Source organism: Pseudophryne corroboree, chromosome 3 (genome assembly GCF_028390025.1).
Source record: "Pseudophryne corroboree isolate aPseCor3 chromosome 3, aPseCor3.hap2, whole genome shotgun sequence".
NCBI classification, from domain to species: domain Eukaryota; kingdom Metazoa; phylum Chordata; class Amphibia; order Anura; family Myobatrachidae; genus Pseudophryne; species Pseudophryne corroboree.
The window spans coordinates 547,179,121-547,198,798 of record NC_086446.1 but is presented as its reverse complement, the minus strand read 5'-3'; the positions used below and the strand labels follow the sequence as shown (position 1 = coordinate 547,198,798).

Here is a 19,678-nt window from a genome sequence, read left to right as displayed (position 1 = left end):
GATCAGATGTTGAGGAGAAAGGACTTTATTATTATTGATTTTCTTATTAGTGGAGAAAAACACATTGCCATCACTGACTGACATTTTCATAGTAAAATCATTATGGAAGCAGTGGGATTCATACCCACGCCTCCAGAGCGACTGGAACCTAAATCCAGTGCCTTAGACCACTCGCCCTTGCTACCCCATGGATACTTTTGACTCACAGCACAGAGTTCTGGATCATATAGTTAAGATTACAAGAAAAAATTGTGTAGTTATAAATCAATACTTGAAAAGAAGTGTCATGTTAAAAGTGTTTAAAATACAAAAAGTTAAGGAATCATAAAAAAGGTACAAAATTAGTAGACAATATTAATGAGTAAGGATTTTTTATTATTGATTTGCTGTTTAGTAGAGTAAAACAGTTTGACATCAAGAAATGTCATTTTCTCTTGAAAATAATTATGGCAGCAGTGGGATTTGAACCCACGCCTCCAAAGAGACTGGAGCCTTAATCCAGCGCCTTAGACCGCTCGGCCATGCTACCACATATCTATTTTGGCTCCAAAGGTCATAGTTTATTATTTTACATATTATTTTTAAAGTTTGAGAAGACTCTTGAAATTGTGATAAACTGTTTTAAAATCTAGGACAGATGATGAACTTTTCAACCTTCCTATATTTTACTTTAGCAACTTAGTGGCCTTAGACCGCTCGGCCATGGTACCACATGGACACTCTTAGCTCACAGATCTGGGTCATATAGCTCAGGTTACAGTAAAAAACATTTTTTTAAATCAATATTTAAAAAGAAGTGTAATGCAAAAAGTGTTTAAATTATGTACAAAACGTTTTGGAAGGTTAAAAAAGTACATAAATTGACATAAAATATCAATGAGAAAGGATATTTTTATTATTCATTTGCTGTTTAGTAGAGAAAAAACACTTTGACATCAATTACTTATTTTTTCTCAGGGAAAATAATTATGGCGGCAGTAGGTTTTGAACCAATTCCTCCAAAGAATCTGGAACTTTAATCCAGCACCTTAGACACTGCTGATTTTTAGCTAATGCATCTGGATCATATTGATCAGATGTTGAGGAGAAAGGACTTTATTATTATTGATTTTCTTATTAGTGGAGAAAAACACATTGCCATCACTGACTGACATTTTTATAGTAAAATCATTAAGGAAGCAGTGGGATTCAGACCCACGCCTCCAGAGAGACTGGAACCTAAATCCAGTGCCTTAGACCACTCGCCCTTGCTACCCCATGGATACTTTTGACTCAAAGCTCAGAGTTCTGGATCATATAGTTAAGATTACAAGAAAAAATTGTGTAGTTATAAATCAATACTTGAAAAGAAGTGTCATGTTAAAAGTGTTTAAAATACAAAAATTTAAAAAAGGTACAAAATTAGCAGACAATATTAATTAGAAAGGATTTTTTATTATTGACTTGCTGTTTAGTGGAGAAAAACACTTTGACATCAATGACAGTCGTTTTATCTTGAAAAGAATTATGACAGCAGTGGAATTTGAACCCATGCCTCCAAACAGACTGGAGCCTTAATGCAGCATCTTAGACCGCTCAGCCACATTTCTACCTTGACTCCATAGCTCATAGTTTATAATTTTACATATTATTTTTACATTTTGAGAAGACTTGAAATTATGATAAACTGTTTTAAAATCTAGGGCAGATGATGAACTTTTTAACCTACCAATATTTTATTTTAGCAGCTTAGTGGCCTTAGACCGCTCGGCCATGGTACCAAATGAACACTCTTAGCTCACAGATCTGGGCCATATAGCACAGATTACAGTACAAACATTTTTTTTTGTTTTAAATAAATACTTAAAAAGAAGTGTCATACCAAAAGTGTTTTAAGTTATGTACAAAATGTTTTGGAAGGTTAAAAAAGTACATCAATTGACATAAAATATTAATGAGAAAGGATTTTTTTATTATTCATTTGCTGTTTAGTAAAGAAAAACACTTTGACATCAATGACTTATTTTTTCTTAGGAAAAATAATTATGGCGGCAGTAGGTTTTGATCCAAAGCCTCCAAAGAAACTGGAACCTTAATCCAGCACCTTAGACACTGCTGATTTTTAGCTCATGCATCTGGATCATATCAATCAGCTATTGAGGAGAAAAGTCTTTATTATTATTGTTTTTCTTATTAGTGGAGAAAAACATTTTGTCATCACTGACTGATGTTTTCATAGTAAAATCATTATGGCAGCAGTGGGATTTGAACCCACGCCTCCAGAGAGACTGGAGCCTAAATCCAGCGCCTTAGACCGCTCGCCCATGCTACCACATGGACCTGTTTGACCGAATGCTCACAGTTCTGGATCATACAGTTGAGATTACAGGGAAAAATGTGTTGTTTTAAATCAATACTTGAAAAGAAGTGTCATGTTACAAGTATTTAAAATACAAAAAGTTAAGGAAGCATAAAAAAGGTACAAAATTAGTAGACAATATTAATGAGTAAGGATTTTTTATTATTGATTTGCTGTTTAGTAGAGTAAAACAGTTTGACATCAATAAATGTCATTTTCTCTTGAAAATAATTATGGCAGCAGTGGGATTTGAACCCACGCCTCCAAAGAGACTGGAGCCTTAATCCAGCGCCTTAGACCGCTCGGCCATGCTACCACATATCTATTTTGGCTCCAAAGGTCATAGTTTATTATTTTACATATTATTTTTAAAGTTTGAGAAGACTCTTGAAATTGTGATAAACTGTTTTAAAATCTAGGACAGATGATGAACTTTTCAACCTTCCAATATTTTACTTTAGCAACTTAGTGGCCTTAGTCCGCTCGGCCATGGTACCACATGGACACTCTTAGCTCACAGATCTGGGTCATATAGCTCAGGTTACAGTAAAAACATTTTTTTAAATCAATATTTAAAAAGAAGTGTAATGCAAAAAGTGTTTAAATTATGTACAAAACGTTTTGGAAGGTTAAAAAAGTACATAAATTGACATAAAATATCAATGAGAAAGGATATTTTTATTATTCATTTGCTGTTTAGTAGAGAAAAAACACTTTGACATCAATTACTTATTTTTTCTCAGGGAAAATAATTATGGCGGCAGTAGGTTTTGAACCAATTCCTCCAAAGAATCTGGAACTTTAATCCAGCACCTTAGACACTGCTGATTTTTAGCTAATGCATCTGGATCATATTGATCAGATGTTGAGGAGAAAGGACTTTATTATTATTGATTTTCTTATTAGTGGAGAAAAACACATTGCCATCACTGACTGACATTTTCATAGTAAAATCATTATGGAAGCAGTGGGATTCATACCCACGCCTCCAGAGCGACTGGAACCTAAATCCAGTGCCTTAGACCACTCGCCCTTGCTACCCCATGGATACTTTTGACTCACAGCTCAGAGTTCTGGATCATATAGTTAAGATTACAAGAAAAAATTGTGTAGTTATAAATCAATACTTGAAAAGAAGTGTCATGTTAAAAGTGTTTAAAATACAAAAAGTTAAGGAATCATAAAAAAGGTACAAAATTAGTAGACAATATTAATGAGTAAGGATTTTTTATTATTGATTTGCTGTTTAGTAGAGTAAAACAGTTTGACATCAAGAAATGTCATTTTCTCTTGAAAATAATTATGGCAGCAGTGGGATTTGAACCCACGCCTCCAAAGAGACTGGAGCCTTAATCCAGCGCCTTAGACCGCTCGGCCATGCTACCACATATCTATTTTGGCTCCAAAGGTCATAGTTTATTATTTTACATATTATTTTTAAAGTTTGAGAAGACTCTTGAAATTGTGATAAACTGTTTTAAAATCTAGGACAGATGATGAACTTTTCAACCTTCCAATATTTTACTTTAGCAACTTAGTGGCCTTAGACCGCTCGGCCATGGTACCACATGGACACTCTTAGCTCACAGATCTGGGTCATATAGCTCAGGTTACAGTAAAAAACATTTTTTTAAATCAATATTTAAAAAGAAGTGTAATGCAAAAAGTGTTTAAATTATGTACAAAACGTTTTGGAAGGTTAAAAAAGTACATAAATTGACATAAAATATCAATGAGAAAGGATATTTTTATTATTCATTTGCTGTTTAGTAGAGAAAAAACACTTTGACATCAATTACTTATTTTTTCTCAGGGAAAATAATTATGGCGGCAGTAGGTTTTGAACCAATTCCTCCAAAGAATCTGGAACTTTAATCCAGCACCTTAGACACTGCTGATTTTTAGCTAATGCATCTGGATCATATTGATCAGATGTTGAGGAGAAAGGACTTTATTATTATTGATTTTCTTATTAGTGGAGAAAAACACATTGCCATCACTGACTGACATTTTTATAGTAAAATCATTAAGGAAGCAGTGGGATTCAGACCCACGCCTCCAGAGAGACTGGAACCTAAATCCAGTGCCTTAGACCACTCGCCCTTGCTACCCCATGGATACTTTTGACTCAAAGCTCAGAGTTCTGGATCATATAGTTAAGATTACAAGAAAAAATTGTGTAGTTATAAATCAATACTTGAAAAGAAGTGTCATGTTAAAAGTGTTTAAAATACAAAAATTTAAAAAAGGTACAAAATTAGCAGACAATATTAATTAGAAAGGATTTTTTATTATTGACTTGCTGTTTAGTGGAGAAAAACACTTTGACATCAATGACAGTCGTTTTATCTTGAAAATAATTATGACAGCAGTGGAATTTGAACCCATGCCTCCAAACAGACTGGAGCCTTAATGCAGCATCTTAGACCGCTCAGCCACATTTCTACCTTGACTCCATAGCTCATAGTTTATAATTTTACATATTATTTTTACATTTTGAGAAGACTCTTGAAATTATGATAAACTGTTTTAAAATCTAGGGCAGATGATGAACTTTTTAACCTACCAATATTTTATTTTAGCAGCTTAGTGGCCTTAGACCGCTCGGCCATGGTACCAAATGAACACTCTTAGCTCACAGATCTGGGCCATATAGCACAGATTACAGTACAAACGTTTTTTTGTTTTAAATAAATACTTAAAAAGAAGTGTCATACCAAAAGTGTTTAAGTTATGTACAAAATGTTTTGGAAGGTTAAAAAAGTACATCAATTGACATAAAATATTAATGAGAAAGGATTTTTTTATTATTCATTTGCTGTTTAGTAAAGAAAAACACTTTGACATCAATGACTTATTTTTTCTTAGGAAAAATAATTATGGCGGCAGTAGGTTTTGATCCAAAACCTCCAAAGAAACTGGAACCTTAATCCAGCACCTTAGATACTGCTGATTTTTAGCTCATGCATCTGGATCATATCAATCAGCTATTGAGGAGAAAAGTCTTTATTATTATTGTTTTTCTTATTAGTGGAGAAAAACATTTTGTCATCACTGACTGATGTTTTCATAGTAAAATCATTATGGCAGCAGTGGGATTTGAACCCACGCCTCCAGAGAGACTGGAGCCTAAATCCAGCGCCTTAGACCGCTCGGCCATGCTACCACATGGACCTGTTTGACCGAATGCTCACAGTTCTGGATCATACAGTTGAGATTACAGGGAAAAAATGTGTTGTTTTAAATCAATACTTGAAAAGAAGTGTCATGTTACAAGTATTTAAAATACAAAAAGTTAAGGAAGCATAAAAAAGGTACAAAATTAGTAGACAATATTAATGAGTAAGGATTTTTTATTATTGATTTGCTGTTTAGTAGAGTAAAACAGTTTGACATCAATAAATGTCATTTTCTCTTGAAAATAATTATGGCAGCAGTGGGATTTGAACCCACGCCTCCAAAGAGACTGGAGCCTTAATCCAGCGCCTTAGACCGCTCGGCCATGCTACCACATATCTATTTTGGCTCCAAAGGTCATAGTTTATTATTTTACATATTATTTTTAAAGTTTGAGAAGACTCTTGAAATTGTGGTAAACTGTTTTAAAATCTAGGACAGATGATGAACTTTTCAACCTTCCAATATTTTACTTTAGCAACTTAGTGGCCTTAGACCGCTCGGCCATGGTACCACATGGACACTCTTAGCTCACAGATCTGGGTCATATAGCTCAGGTTACAGTAAAAAACATTTTTTTAAATCAATATTTAAAAAGAAGTGTAATGCAAAAAGTGTTTAAATTATGTACAAAACGTTTTGGAAGGTTAAAAAAGTACATAAATTGACATAAAATATCAATGAGAAAGGATATTTTTATTATTCATTTGCTGTTTAGTAGAGAAAAAACACTTTGACATCAATTACTTATTTTTTCTCAGGGAAAATAATTATGGCGGCAGTAGGTTTTGAACCAATTCCTCCAAAGAATCTGGAACTTTAATCCAGCACCTTAGACACTGCTGATTTTTAGCTAATGCATCTGGATCATATTGATCAGATGTTGAGGAGAAAGGACTTTATTATTATTGATTTTCTTATTAGTGGAGAAAAACACATTGCCATCACTGACTGACATTTTTATAGTAAAATCATTAAGGAAGCAGTGGGATTCAGACCCACGCCTCCAGAGAGACTGGAACCTAAATCCAGTGCCTTAGACCACTCGCCCTTGCTACCCCATGGATACTTTTGACTCAAAGCTCAGAGTTCTGGATCATATAGTTAAGCTTACAAGAAAAAATTGTGTAGTTATAAATCAATACTTGAAAAGAAGTGTCATGTTAAAAGTGTTTAAAATACAAAAATTTAAAAAAGGTACAAAATTAGCAGACAATATTAATTAGAAAGGATTTTTTATTATTGACTTGCTGTTTAGTGGAGAAAAACACTTTGACATCAATGACAGTCGTTTTATCTTGAAAATAATTATGACAGCAGTGGAATTTGAACCCATGCCTCCAAACAGACTGGAGCCTTAATGCAGCATCTTAGACCGCTCAGCCACATTTCTACATTGACTCCATAGCTCATAGTTTATAATTTTACATATTATTTTTACATTTTGAGAAGACTTGAAATTTTGATAAACTGTTTTAAAATCTAGGGCAGATGATGAACTTTTTAACCTACCAATATTTTATTTTAGCAGCTTAGTGGCCTTAGACCGCTCGGCCATGGTACCAAATGAACACTCTTAGCTCACAGATCTGGGCCATATAGCACAGATTACAGTACAAACATTTTTTTTTGTTTTAAATAAATACTTAAAAAGAAGTGTCATACCAAAAGTGTTTTAAGTTATGTACAAAATGTTTTGGAAGGTTAAAAAAGTACATCAATTGACATAAAATATTAATGAGAAAGGATTTTTTTATTATTCATTTGCTGTTTAGTAAAGAAAAACACTTTGACATCAATGACTTATTTTTTCTTAGGAAAAATAATTATGGCGGCAGTAGGTTTTGATCCAAAGCCTCCAAAGAAACTGGAACCTTAATCCAGCACCTTAGACACTGCTGATTTTTAGCTCATGCATCTGGATCATATCAATCAGCTATTGAGGAGAAAAGTCTTTATTATTATTGTTTTTCTTATTAGTGGAGAAAAACATTTTGTCATTACTGACTGATGTTTTCATAGTAAAATCATTATGGCAGCAGTGGGATTTGAACCCACGCCTCCAGAGAGACTGGAGCCTAAATCCAGCGCCTTAGACCGCTCGGCCATGCTACCACATGGACCTGTTTGTCTGAATGCTCACAGTTCTGGATCATACAGTTGAGATTACAGGGAAAAAATGTGTTGTTTTAAATCAATACTTGAAAAGAAGTGTCATGTTACAAGTATTTAAAATACAAAAAGTTAAGGAAGCATAAAAAAGGTACAAAATTAGTAGACAATATTAATGAGTAAGGATTTTTTATTATTGATTTGCTGTTTAGTAGAGTAAAACAGTTTGACATCAATAAATGTCATTTTCTCTTGAAAATAATTATGGCAGCAGTGGGATTTGAACCCACGCCTCCAAAGAGACTGGAGCCTTAATCCAGCGCCTTAGACCGCTCGGCCATGCTACCACATATCTATTTTGGCTCCAAAGGTCATAGTTTATTATTTTACATATTATTTTTAAAGTTTGAGAAGACTCTTGAAATTGTGGTAAACTGTTTTAAAATCTAGGACAGATGATGAACTTTTCAACCTTCCAATATTTTACTTTAGCAACTTAGTGGCCTTAGACCGCTCGGCCATGGTACCACATGGACACTCTTAGCTCACAGATCTGGGTCATATAGCTCAGGTTACAGTAAAAAACATTTTTTTAAATCAATATTTAAAAAGAAGTGTAATGCAAAAAGTGTTTAAATTATGTACAAAACGTTTTGGAAGGTTAAAAAAGTACATAAATTGACATAAAATATCAATGAGAAAGGATATTTTTATTATTCATTTGCTGTTTAGTAGAGAAAAAACACTTTGACATCAATTACTTATTTTTTCTCAGGGAAAATAATTATGGCGGCAGTAGGTTTTGAACCAATTCCTCCAAAGAATCTGGAACTTTAATCCAGCACCTTAGACACTGCTGATTTTTAGCTAATGCATCTGGATCATATTGATCAGATGTTGAGGAGAAAGGACTTTATTATTATTGATTTTCTTATTAGTGGAGAAAAACACATTGCCATCACTGACTGACATTTTTATAGTAAAATCATTAAGGAAGCAGTGGGATTCAGACCCACGCCTCCAGAGAGACTGGAACCTAAATCCAGTGCCTTAGACCACTCGCCCTTGCTACCCCATGGATACTTTTGACTCAAAGCTCAGAGTTCTGGATCATATAGTTAAGATTACAAGAAAAAATTGTGTAGTTATAAATCAATACTTGAAAAGAAGTGTCATGTTAAAAGTGTTTAAAATACAAAAATTTAAAAAAGGTACAAAATTAGCAGACAATATTAATTAGAAAGGATTTTTTATTATTGACTTGCTGTTTAGTGGAGAAAAACACTTTGACATCAATGACAGTCGTTTTATCTTGAAAATAATTATGACAGCAGTGGAATTTGAACCCATGCCTCCAAACAGACTGGAGCCTTAATGCAGCATCTTAGACCGCTCAGCCACATTTCTACATTGACTCCATAGCTCATAGTTTATAATTTTACATATTATTTTTACATTTTGAGAAGACTCTTGAAATTATGATAAACTGTTTTAAAATCTAGGGCAGATGATGAACTTTTTAACCTACCAATATTTTATTTTAGCAGCTTAGTGGCCTTAGACCGCTCGGCCATGGTACCAAATGAACACTCTTAGCTCACAGATCTGGGCCATATAGCACAGATTACAGTACAAACATTTTTTTTTTTTAAATAAATACTTAAAAAGAAGTGTCATACCAAAAGTGTTTTAAGTTATGTACAAAATGTTTTGGAAGGTTAAAAAAGTACATCAATTGACATAAAATATTAATGAGAAAGGATTTTTTTATTATTCATTTGCTGTTTAGTAAAGAAAAACACTTTGACATCAATGACTTATTTTTTCTTAGGAAAAATAATTATGGCGGCAGTAGGTTTTGATCCAAAGCCTCCAAAGAAACTGGAACCTTAATCCAGCACCTTAGACACTGCTGATTTTTAGCTCATGCATCTGGATCATATCAATCAGCTATTGAGGAGAAAAGTCTTTATTATTATTGTTTTTCTTATTAGTGGAGAAAAACATTTTGTCATCACTGACTGATGTTTTCATAGTAAAATCATTATGGCAGCAGTGGGATTTGAACCCACGCCTCCAGAGAGACTGGAGCCTAAATCCAGCGCCTTAGACCGCTCGGCCATGCTACCACATGGACCTGTTTGACCGAATGCTCACAGTTCTGGATCATACAGTTGAGATTACAGGGAAAAAATGTGTTGTTTTAAATCAATACTTGAAAAGAAGTGTCATGTTACAAGTATTTAAAATACAAAAAGTTAAGGAAGCATAAAAAAGGTACAAAATTAGTAGACAATATTAATGAGTAAGGATTTTTTATTATTGATTTGCTGTTTAGTAGAGTAAAACAGTTTGACATCAATAAATGTCATTTTCTCTTGAAAATAATTATGGCAGCAGTGTGATTTGAACCCACGCCTCCAAAGAGACTGGAGCCTTAATCCAGCGCCTTAGACCGCTCGGCCATGCTACCACATATCTATTTTGGCTCCAAAGGTCATAGTTTATTATTTTACATATTATTTTTAAAGTTTGAGAAGACTCTTGAAATTGTGATAAACTGTTTTAAAATCTAGGACAGATGATGAACTTTTCAACCTTCCAATATTTTACTTTAGCAACTTAGTGGCCTTAGTCCGCTCGGCCATGGTACCACATGGACACTCTTAGCTCACAGATCTGGGTCATATAGCTCAGGTTACAGTAAAAACATTTTTTTAAATCAATATTTAAAAAGAAGTGTAATGCAAAAAGTGTTTAAATTATGTACAAAACGTTTTGGAAGGTTAAAAAAGTACATAAATTGACATAAAATATCAATGAGAAAGGATATTTTTATTATTCATTTGCTGTTTAGTAGAGAAAAAACACTTTGACATCAATTACTTATTTTTTCTCAGGGAAAATAATTATGGCGGCAGTAGGTTTTGAACCAATTCCTCCAAAGAATCTGGAACTTTAATCCAGCACCTTAGACACTGCTGATTTTTAGCTAATGCATCTGGATCATATTGATCAGATGTTGAGGAGAAAGGACTTTATTATTATTGATTTTCTTATTAGTGGAGAAAAACACATTGCCATCACTGACTGACATTTTCATAGTAAAATCATTATGGAAGCAGTGGGATTCATACCCACGCCTCCAGAGCGACTGGAACCTAAATCCAGTGCCTTAGACCACTCGCCCTTGCTACCCCATGGATACTTTTGACTCACAGCTCAGAGTTCTGGATCATATAGTTAAGATTACAAGAAAAAATTGTGTAGTTATAAATCAATACTTGAAAAGAAGTGTCATGTTAAAAGTGTTTAAAATACAAAAAGTTAAGGAATCATAAAAAAGGTACAAAATTAGTAGACAATATTAATGAGTAAGGATTTTTTATTATTGATTTGCTGTTTAGTAGAGTAAAACAGTTTGACATCAAGAAATGTCATTTTCTCTTGAAAATAATTATGGCAGCAGTGGGATTTGAACCCACGCCTCCAAAGAGACTGGAGCCTTAATCCAGCGCCTTAGACCGCTCGGCCATGCTACCACATATCTATTTTGGCTCCAAAGGTCATAGTTTATTATTTTACATATTATTTTTAAAGTTTGAGAAGACTCTTGAAATTGTGATAAACTGTTTTAAAATCTAGGACAGATGATGAACTTTTCAACCTTCCAATATTTTACTTTAGCAACTTAGTGGCCTTAGACCGCTCGGCCATGGTACCACATGGACACTCTTAGCTCACAGATCTGGGTCATATAGCTCAGGTTACAGTAAAAAAACATTTTTTTAAATCAATATTTAAAAAGAAGTGTAATGCAAAAAGTGTTTAAATTATGTACAAAACGTTTTGGAAGGTTAAAAAAGTACATAAATTGACATAAAATATCAATGAGAAAGGATATTTTTATTATTCATTTGCTGTTTAGTAGAGAAAAAACACTTTGACATCAATTACTTATTTTTTCTCAGGGAAAATAATTATGGCGGCAGTAGGTTTTGAACCAATTCCTCCAAAGAATCTGGAACTTTAATCCAGCACCTTAGACACTGCTGATTTTTAGCTAATGCATCTGGATCATATTGATCAGATGTTGAGGAGAAAGGACTTTATTATTATTGATTTTCTTATTAGTGGAGAAAAACACATTGCCATCACTGACTGACATTTTTATAGTAAAATCATTAAGGAAGCAGTGGGATTCAGACCCACGCCTCCAGAGAGACTGGAACCTAAATCCAGTGCCTTAGACCACTCGCCCTTGCTACCCCATGGATACTTTTGACTCAAAGCTCAGAGTTCTGGATCATATAGTTAAGATTACAAGAAAAAATTGTGTAGTTATAAATCAATACTTGAAAAGAAGTGTCATGTTAAAAGTGTTTAAAATACAAAAATTTAAAAAAGGTACAAAATTAGCAGACAATATTAATTAGAAAGGATTTTTTATTATTGACTTGCTGTTTAGTGGAGAAAAACACTTTGACATCAATGACAGTCGTTTTATCTTGAAAAGAATTATGACAGCAGTGGAATTTGAACCCATGCCTCCAAACAGACTGGAGCCTTAATGCAGCATCTTAGACCGCTCAGCCACATTTCTACCTTGACTCCATAGCTCATAGTTTATAATTTTACATATTATTTTTACATTTTGAGAAGACTCTTGAAATTATGATAAACTGTTTTAAAATCTAGGGCAGATGATGAACTTTTTAACCTACCAATATTTTATTTTAGCAGCTTAGTGGCCTTAGACCGCTCGGCCATGGTACCAAATGAACACTCTTAGCTCACAGATCTGGGCCATATAGCACAGATTACAGTACAAACGTTTTTTTGTTTTAAATAAATACTTAAAAAGAAGTGTCATACCAAAAGTGTTTAAGTTATGTACAAAATGTTTTGGAAGGTTAAAAAAGTACATCAATTGACATAAAATATTAATGAGAAAGGATTTTTTTATTATTCATTTGCTGTTTAGTAAAGAAAAACACTTTGACATCAATGACTTATTTTTTCTTAGGAAAAATAATTATGGCGGCAGTAGGTTTTGATCCAAAACCTCCAAAGAAACTGGAACCTTAATCCAGCACCTTAGATACTGCTGATTTTTAGCTCATGCATCTGGATCATATCAATCAGCTATTGAGGAGAAAAGTCTTTATTATTATTGTTTTTCTTATTAGTGGAGAAAAACATTTTGTCATCACTGACTGATGTTTTCATAGTAAAATCATTATGGCAGCAGTGGGATTTGAACCCACGCCTCCAGAGAGACTGGAGCCTAAATCCAGCGCCTTAGACCGCTCGGCCATGCTACCACATGGACCTGTTTGACCGAATGCTCACAGTTCTGGATCATACAGTTGAGATTACAGGGAAAAAATGTGTTGTTTTAAATCAATACTTGAAAAGAAGTGTCATGTTACAAGTATTTAAAATACAAAAAGTTAAGGAAGCATAAAAAAGGTACAAAATTAGTAGACAATATTAATGAGTAAGGATTTTTTATTATTGATTTGCTGTTTAGTAGAGTAAAACAGTTTGACATCAATAAATGTCATTTTCTCTTGAAAATAATTATGGCGGCAGTGGGATTTGAACCCACGCCTCCAAAGAGACTGGAGCCTTAATCCAGCGCCTTAGACCGCTCGGCCATGCTACCACATATCTATTTTGGCTCCAAAGGTCATAGTTTATTATTTTACATATTATTTTTAAAGTTTGAGAAGACTCTTGAAATTGTGGTAAACTGTTTTAAAATCTAGGACAGATGATGAACTTTTCAACCTTCCAATATTTTACTTTAGCAACTTAGTGGCCTTAGACCGCTCGGCCATGGTACCACATGGACACTCTTAGCTCACAGATCTGGGTCATATAGCTCAGGTTACAGTAAAAAACATTTTTTTAAATCAATATTTAAAAAGAAGTGTAATGCAAAAAGTGTTTAAATTATGTACAAAACGTTTTGGAAGGTTAAAAAAGTACATAAATTGACATAAAATATCAATGAGAAAGGATATTTTTATTATTCATTTGCTGTTTAGTAGAGAAAAAACACTTTGACATCAATTACTTATTTTTTCTCAGGGAAAATAATTATGGCGGCAGTAGGTTTTGAACCAATTCCTCCAAAGAATCTGGAACTTTAATCCAGCACCTTAGACACTGCTGATTTTTAGCTAATGCATCTGGATCATATTGATCAGATGTTGAGGAGAAAGGACTTTATTATTATTGATTTTCTTATTAGTGGAGAAAAACACATTGCCATCACTGACTGACATTTTTATAGTAAAATCATTAAGGAAGCAGTGGGATTCAGACCCACGCCTCCAGAGAGACTGGAACCTAAATCCAGTGCCTTAGACCACTCGCCCTTGCTACCCCATGGATACTTTTGACTCAAAGCTCAGAGTTCTGGATCATATAGTTAAGCTTACAAGAAAAAATTGTGTAGTTATAAATCAATACTTGAAAAGAAGTGTCATGTTAAAAGTGTTTAAAATACAAAAATTTAAAAAAGGTACAAAATTAGCAGACAATATTAATTAGAAAGGATTTTTTATTATTGACTTGCTGTTTAGTGGAGAAAAACACTTTGACATCAATGACAGTCGTTTTATCTTGAAAATAATTATGACAGCAGTGGAATTTGAACCCATGCCTCCAAACAGACTGGAGCCTTAATGCAGCATCTTAGACCGCTCAGCCACATTTCTACATTGACTCCATAGCTCATAGTTTATAATTTTACATATTATTTTTACATTTTGAGAAGACTTGAAATTATGATAAACTGTTTTAAAATCTAGGGCAGATGATGAACTTTTTAACCTACCAATATTTTATTTTAGCAGCTTAGTGGCCTTAGACCGCTCGGCCATGGTACCAAATGAACACTCTTAGCTCACAGATCTGGGCCATATAGCACAGATTACAGTACAAACATTTTTTTTTGTTTTAAATAAATACTTAAAAAGAAGTGTCATACCAAAAGTGTTTTAAGTTATGTACAAAATGTTTTGGAAGGTTAAAAAAGTACATCAATTGACATAAAATATTAATGAGAAAGGATTTTTTTATTATTCATTTGCTGTTTAGTAAAGAAAAACACTTTGACATCAATGACTTATTTTTTCTTAGGAAAAATAATTATGGCGGCAGTAGGTTTTGATCCAAAGCCTCCAAAGAAACTGGAACCTTAATCCAGCACCTTAGACACTGCTGATTTTTAGCTCATGCATCTGGATCATATCAATCAGCTATTGAGGAGAAAAGTCTTTATTATTATTGTTTTTCTTATTAGTGGAGAAAAACATTTTGTCATTACTGACTGATGTTTTCATAGTAAAATCATTATGGCAGCAGTGGGATTTGAACCCACGCCTCCAGAGAGACTGGAGCCTAAATCCAGCGCCTTAGACCGCTCGGCCATGCTACCACATGGACCTGTTTGTCTGAATGCTCACAGTTCTGGATCATACAGTTGAGATTACAGGGAAAAAATGTGTTGTTTTAAATCAATACTTGAAAAGAAGTGTCATGTTACAAGTATTTAAAATACAAAAAGTTAAGGAAGCATAAAAAAGGTACAAAATTAGTAGACAATATTAATGAGTAAGGATTTTTTATTATTGATTTGCTGTTTAGTAGAGTAAAACAGTTTGACATCAATAAATGTCATTTTCTCTTGAAAATAATTATGGCAGCAGTGGGATTTGAACCCACGCCTCCAAAGAGACTGGAGCCTTAATCCAGCGCCTTAGACCGCTCGGCCATGCTACCACATATCTATTTTGGCTCCAAAGGTCATAGTTTATTATTTTACATATTATTTTTAAAGTTTGAGAAGACTCTTGAAATTGTGATAAACTGTTTTAAAATCTAGGACAGATGATGAACTTTTCAACCTTCCAATATTTTACTTTAGCAACTTAGTGGCCTTAGACCGCTCGGCCATGGTACCACATGGACACTCTTAGCTCACAGATCTGGGTCATATAGCTCAGGTTACAGTAAAAAACATTTTTTTAAATCAATATTTAAAAAGAAGTGTAATGCAAAAAGTGTTTAAATTATGTACAAAACGTTTTGGAAGGTTAAAAAAGTACATAAATTGACATAAAATATCAATGAGAAAGGATATTTTTATTATTCATTTGCTGTTTAGTAGAGAAAAAACACTTTGACATCAATTACTTATTTTTTCTCAGGGAAAATAATTATGGCGGCAGTAGGTTTTGAACCAATTCCTCCAAAGAATCTGGAACTTTAATCCAGCACCTTAGACACTGCTGATTTTTAGCTAATGCATCTGGATCATATTGATCAGATGTTGAGGAGAAAGGACTTTATTATTATTGATTTTCTTATTAGTGGAGAAAAACACATTGCCATCACTGACTGACATTTTTATAGTAAAATCATTAAGGAAGCAGTGGGATTCAGACCCACGCCTCCAGAGAGACTGGAACCTAAATCCAGTGCCTTAGACCACTCGCCCTTGCTACCCCATGGATACTTTTGACTCAAAGCTCAGAGTTCTGGATCATATAGTTAAGATTACAAGAAAAAATTGTGTAGTTATAAATCAATACTTGAAAAGAAGTGTCATGTTAAAAGTGTTTAAAATACAAAAATTTAAAAAAGGTACAAAATTAGCAGACAATATTAATTAGAAAGGATTTTTTATTATTGACTTGCTGTTTAGTGGAGAAAAACACTTTGACATCAATGACAGTCGTTTTATCTTGAAAATAATTATGACAGCAGTGGAATTTGAACCCATGCCTCCAAACAGACTGGAGCCTTAATGCAGCATCTTAGACCGCTCAGCCACATTTCTACATTGACTCCATAGCTCATAGTTTATAATTTTACATATTATTTTTACATTTTGAGAAGACTTGAAATTATGATAAACTGTTTTAAAATCTAGGGCAGATGATGAACTTTTTAACCTACCAATATTTTATTTTAGCAGCTTAGTGGCCTTAGACCGCTCGGCCATGGTACCAAATGAACACTCTTAGCTCACAGATCTGGGCCATATAGCACAGATTACAGTACAAACATTTTTTTTTGTTTTAAATAAATACTTAAAAAGAAGTGTCATACCAAAAGTGTTTTAAGTTATGTACAAAATGTTTTGGAAGGTTAAAAAAGTACATCAATTGACATAAAATATTAATGAGAAAGGATTTTTTTATTATTCATTTGCTGTTTAGTAAAGAAAAACACTTTGACATCAATGACTTATTTTTTCTTAGGAAAAATAATTATGGCGGCAGTAGGTTTTGATCCAAAGCCTCCAAAGAAACTGGAACCTTAATCCAGCACCTTAGACACTGCTGATTTTTAGCTCATGCATCTGGATCATATCAATCAGCTATTGAGGAGAAAAGTCTTTATTATTATTGTTTTTCTTATTAGTGGAGAAAAACATTTTGTCATTACTGACTGATGTTTTCATAGTAAAATCATTATGGCAGCAGTGGGATTTGAACCCACGCCTCCAGAGAGACTGGAGCCTAAATCCAGCGCCTTAGACCGCTCGGCCATGCTACCACATGGACCTGTTTGTCTGAATGCTCACAGTTCTGGATCATACAGTTGAGATTACAGGGAAAAAATGTGTTGTTTTAAATCAATACTTGAAAAGAAGTGTCATGTTACAAGTATTTAAAATACAAAAAGTTAAGGAAGCATAAAAAAGGTACAAAATTAGTAGACAATATTAATGAGTAAGGATTTTTTATTATTGATTTGCTGTTTAGTAGAGTAAAACAGTTTGACATCAATAAATGTCATTTTCTCTTGAAAATAATTATGGCAGCAGTGGGATTTGAACCCACGCCTCCAAAGAGACTGGAGCCTTAATCCAGCGCCTTAGACCGCTCGGCCATGCTACCACATATCTATTTTGGCTCCAAAGGTCATAGTTTATTATTTTACATATTATTTTTAAAGTTTGAGAAGACTCTTGAAATTGTGATAAACTGTTTTAAAATCTAGGACAGATGATGAACTTTTCAACCTTCCAATATTTTACTTTAGCAACTTAGTGGCCTTAGACCGCTCGGCCATGGTACCACATGGACACTCTTAGCTCACAGATCTGGGTCATATAGCTCAGGTTACAGTAAAAAACATTTTTTTAAATCAATATTTAAAAAGAAGTGTAATGCAAAAAGTGTTTAAATTATGTACAAAACGTTTTGGAAGGTTAAAAAAGTACATAAATTGACATAAAATATCAATGAGAAAGGATATTTTTATTATTCATTTGCTGTTTAGTAGAGAAAAAACACTTTGACATCAATTACTTATTTTTTCTCAGGGAAAATAATTATGGCGGCAGTAGGTTTTGAACCAATTCCTCCAAAGAATCTGGAACTTTAATCCAGCACCTTAGACACTGCTGATTTTTAGCTAATGCATCTGGATCATATTGATCAGATGTTGAGGAGAAAGGACTTTATTATTATTGATTTTCTTATTAGTGGAGAAAAACACATTGCCATCACTGACTGACATTTTTATAGTAAAATCATTAAGGAAGCAGTGGGATTCAGACCCACGCCTCCAGAGAGACTGGAACCTAAATCCAGTGCCTTAGACCACTCGCCCTTGCTACCCCATGGATACTTTTGACTCAAAGCTCAGAGTTCTGGATCATATAGTTAAGATTACAAGAAAAAATTGTGTAGTTATAAATCAATACTTGAAAAGAAGTGTCATGTTAAAAGTGTTTAAAATACAAAAATTTAAAAAAGGTACAAAATTAGCAGACAATATTAATTAGAAAGGATTTTTTATTATTGACTTGCTGTTTAGTGGAGAAAAACACTTTGACATCAATGACAGTCGTTTTATCTTGAAAATAATTATGACAGCAGTGGAATTTGAACCCATGCCTCCAAACAGACTGGAGCCTTAATGCAGCATCTTAGACCGCTCAGCCACATTTCTACATTGACTCCATAGCTCATAGTTTATAATTTTACATATTATTTTTACATTTTGAGAAGACTCTTGAAATTATGATAAACTGTTTTAAAATCTAGGGCAGATGATGAACTTTTTAACCTACCAATATTTTATTTTAGCAGCTTAGTGGCCTTAGACCGCTCGGCCATGGTACCAAATGAACACTCTTAGCTCACAGATCTGGGCCATATAGCACAGATTACAGTACAAACATTTTTTTTTTTTTAAATAAATACTTAAAAAGAAGTGTCATACCAAAAGTGTTTTAAGTTATGTACAAAATGTTTTGGAAGGTTAAAAAAGTACATCAATTGACATAAAATATTAATGAGAAAGGATTTTTTTATTATTCATTTGCTGTTTAGTAAAGAAAAACACTTTGACATCAATGACTTATTTTTTCTTAGGAAAAATAATTATGGCGGCAGTAGGTTTTGATCCAAAGCCTCCAAAGAAACTGGAACCTTAATCCAGCACCTTAGACACTGCTGATTTTTAGCTCATGCATCTGGATCATATCAATCAGCTATTGAGGAGAAAAGTCTTTATTATTATTGTTTTTCTTATTAGTGGAGAAAAACATTTTGTCATCACTGACTGATGTTTTCATAGTAAAATCATTATGGCAGCAGTGGGATTTGAACCCACGCCTCCAGAGAGACTGGAGCCTAAATCCAGCGCCTTAGACCGCTCGGCCATGCTACCACATGGACCTGTTTGACCGAATGCTCACAGTTCTGGATCATACAGTTGAGATTACAGGGAAAAAATGTGTTGTTTTAAATCAATACTTGAAAAGAAGTGTCATGTTACAAGTATTTAAAATACAAAAAGTTAAGGAAGCATAAAAAAGGTACAAAATTAGTAGACAATATTAATGAGTAAGGATTTTTTATTATTGATTTGCTGTTTAGTAGAGTAAAACAGTTTGACATCAATAAATGTCATTTTCTCTTGAAAATAATTATGGCAGCAGTGTGATTTGAACCCACGCCTCCAAAGAGACTGGAGCCTTAATCCAGCGCCTTAGACCGCTCGGCCATGCTACCACAT

General features: G+C 33.6%; 19 non-coding genes across 19 annotated transcripts; all 19 read right to left on the bottom strand.

Annotated features, from left to right (window-relative positions):
- Positions 1–447: 447 nt before the first annotated feature.
- On the bottom strand, positions 448–529 carry TRNAL-AAG (transfer RNA leucine (anticodon AAG)). Its single transcript has one exon. It is a non-coding gene; the product is annotated as a tRNA-Leu (tRNA).
- Positions 530–2,229: 1,700 nt separating this feature from the next.
- On the bottom strand, positions 2,230–2,311 carry TRNAL-UAG (transfer RNA leucine (anticodon UAG)). Its single transcript has one exon. It is a non-coding gene; the product is annotated as a tRNA-Leu (tRNA).
- A 261-nt stretch (positions 2,312–2,572) lies between these two features.
- On the bottom strand, positions 2,573–2,654 carry TRNAL-AAG (transfer RNA leucine (anticodon AAG)). The gene has a single exon. It is a non-coding gene; the product is annotated as a tRNA-Leu (tRNA).
- A 987-nt stretch (positions 2,655–3,641) lies between these two features.
- TRNAL-AAG (transfer RNA leucine (anticodon AAG)) lies at positions 3,642–3,723 on the bottom strand. The gene has a single exon. It is a non-coding gene; the product is annotated as a tRNA-Leu (tRNA).
- A 1,699-nt stretch (positions 3,724–5,422) lies between these two features.
- Positions 5,423–5,504, bottom strand: TRNAL-UAG (transfer RNA leucine (anticodon UAG)). Its single transcript has one exon. It is a non-coding gene; the product is annotated as a tRNA-Leu (tRNA).
- Positions 5,505–5,766: 262 nt separating this feature from the next.
- On the bottom strand, positions 5,767–5,848 carry TRNAL-AAG (transfer RNA leucine (anticodon AAG)). The gene has a single exon. It is a non-coding gene; the product is annotated as a tRNA-Leu (tRNA).
- Positions 5,849–7,548: 1,700 nt separating this feature from the next.
- On the bottom strand, positions 7,549–7,630 carry TRNAL-UAG (transfer RNA leucine (anticodon UAG)). The gene has a single exon. It is a non-coding gene; the product is annotated as a tRNA-Leu (tRNA).
- A 262-nt stretch (positions 7,631–7,892) lies between these two features.
- TRNAL-AAG (transfer RNA leucine (anticodon AAG)) lies at positions 7,893–7,974 on the bottom strand. Its single transcript has one exon. It is a non-coding gene; the product is annotated as a tRNA-Leu (tRNA).
- Positions 7,975–9,674: 1,700 nt separating this feature from the next.
- On the bottom strand, positions 9,675–9,756 carry TRNAL-UAG (transfer RNA leucine (anticodon UAG)). The gene has a single exon. It is a non-coding gene; the product is annotated as a tRNA-Leu (tRNA).
- Positions 9,757–10,018: 262 nt separating this feature from the next.
- TRNAL-AAG (transfer RNA leucine (anticodon AAG)) lies at positions 10,019–10,100 on the bottom strand. Its single transcript has one exon. It is a non-coding gene; the product is annotated as a tRNA-Leu (tRNA).
- A 987-nt stretch (positions 10,101–11,087) lies between these two features.
- Positions 11,088–11,169, bottom strand: TRNAL-AAG (transfer RNA leucine (anticodon AAG)). The gene has a single exon. It is a non-coding gene; the product is annotated as a tRNA-Leu (tRNA).
- A 1,700-nt stretch (positions 11,170–12,869) lies between these two features.
- TRNAL-UAG (transfer RNA leucine (anticodon UAG)) lies at positions 12,870–12,951 on the bottom strand. Its single transcript has one exon. It is a non-coding gene; the product is annotated as a tRNA-Leu (tRNA).
- A 262-nt stretch (positions 12,952–13,213) lies between these two features.
- TRNAL-AAG (transfer RNA leucine (anticodon AAG)) lies at positions 13,214–13,295 on the bottom strand. Its single transcript has one exon. It is a non-coding gene; the product is annotated as a tRNA-Leu (tRNA).
- Positions 13,296–14,995: 1,700 nt separating this feature from the next.
- TRNAL-UAG (transfer RNA leucine (anticodon UAG)) lies at positions 14,996–15,077 on the bottom strand. Its single transcript has one exon. It is a non-coding gene; the product is annotated as a tRNA-Leu (tRNA).
- A 262-nt stretch (positions 15,078–15,339) lies between these two features.
- On the bottom strand, positions 15,340–15,421 carry TRNAL-AAG (transfer RNA leucine (anticodon AAG)). Its single transcript has one exon. It is a non-coding gene; the product is annotated as a tRNA-Leu (tRNA).
- A 1,700-nt stretch (positions 15,422–17,121) lies between these two features.
- On the bottom strand, positions 17,122–17,203 carry TRNAL-UAG (transfer RNA leucine (anticodon UAG)). The gene has a single exon. It is a non-coding gene; the product is annotated as a tRNA-Leu (tRNA).
- A 262-nt stretch (positions 17,204–17,465) lies between these two features.
- Positions 17,466–17,547, bottom strand: TRNAL-AAG (transfer RNA leucine (anticodon AAG)). Its single transcript has one exon. It is a non-coding gene; the product is annotated as a tRNA-Leu (tRNA).
- A 1,701-nt stretch (positions 17,548–19,248) lies between these two features.
- On the bottom strand, positions 19,249–19,330 carry TRNAL-UAG (transfer RNA leucine (anticodon UAG)). The gene has a single exon. It is a non-coding gene; the product is annotated as a tRNA-Leu (tRNA).
- A 262-nt stretch (positions 19,331–19,592) lies between these two features.
- TRNAL-AAG (transfer RNA leucine (anticodon AAG)) lies at positions 19,593–19,674 on the bottom strand. The gene has a single exon. It is a non-coding gene; the product is annotated as a tRNA-Leu (tRNA).
- Between the last annotated feature and the right edge of the window lie 4 nt (positions 19,675–19,678).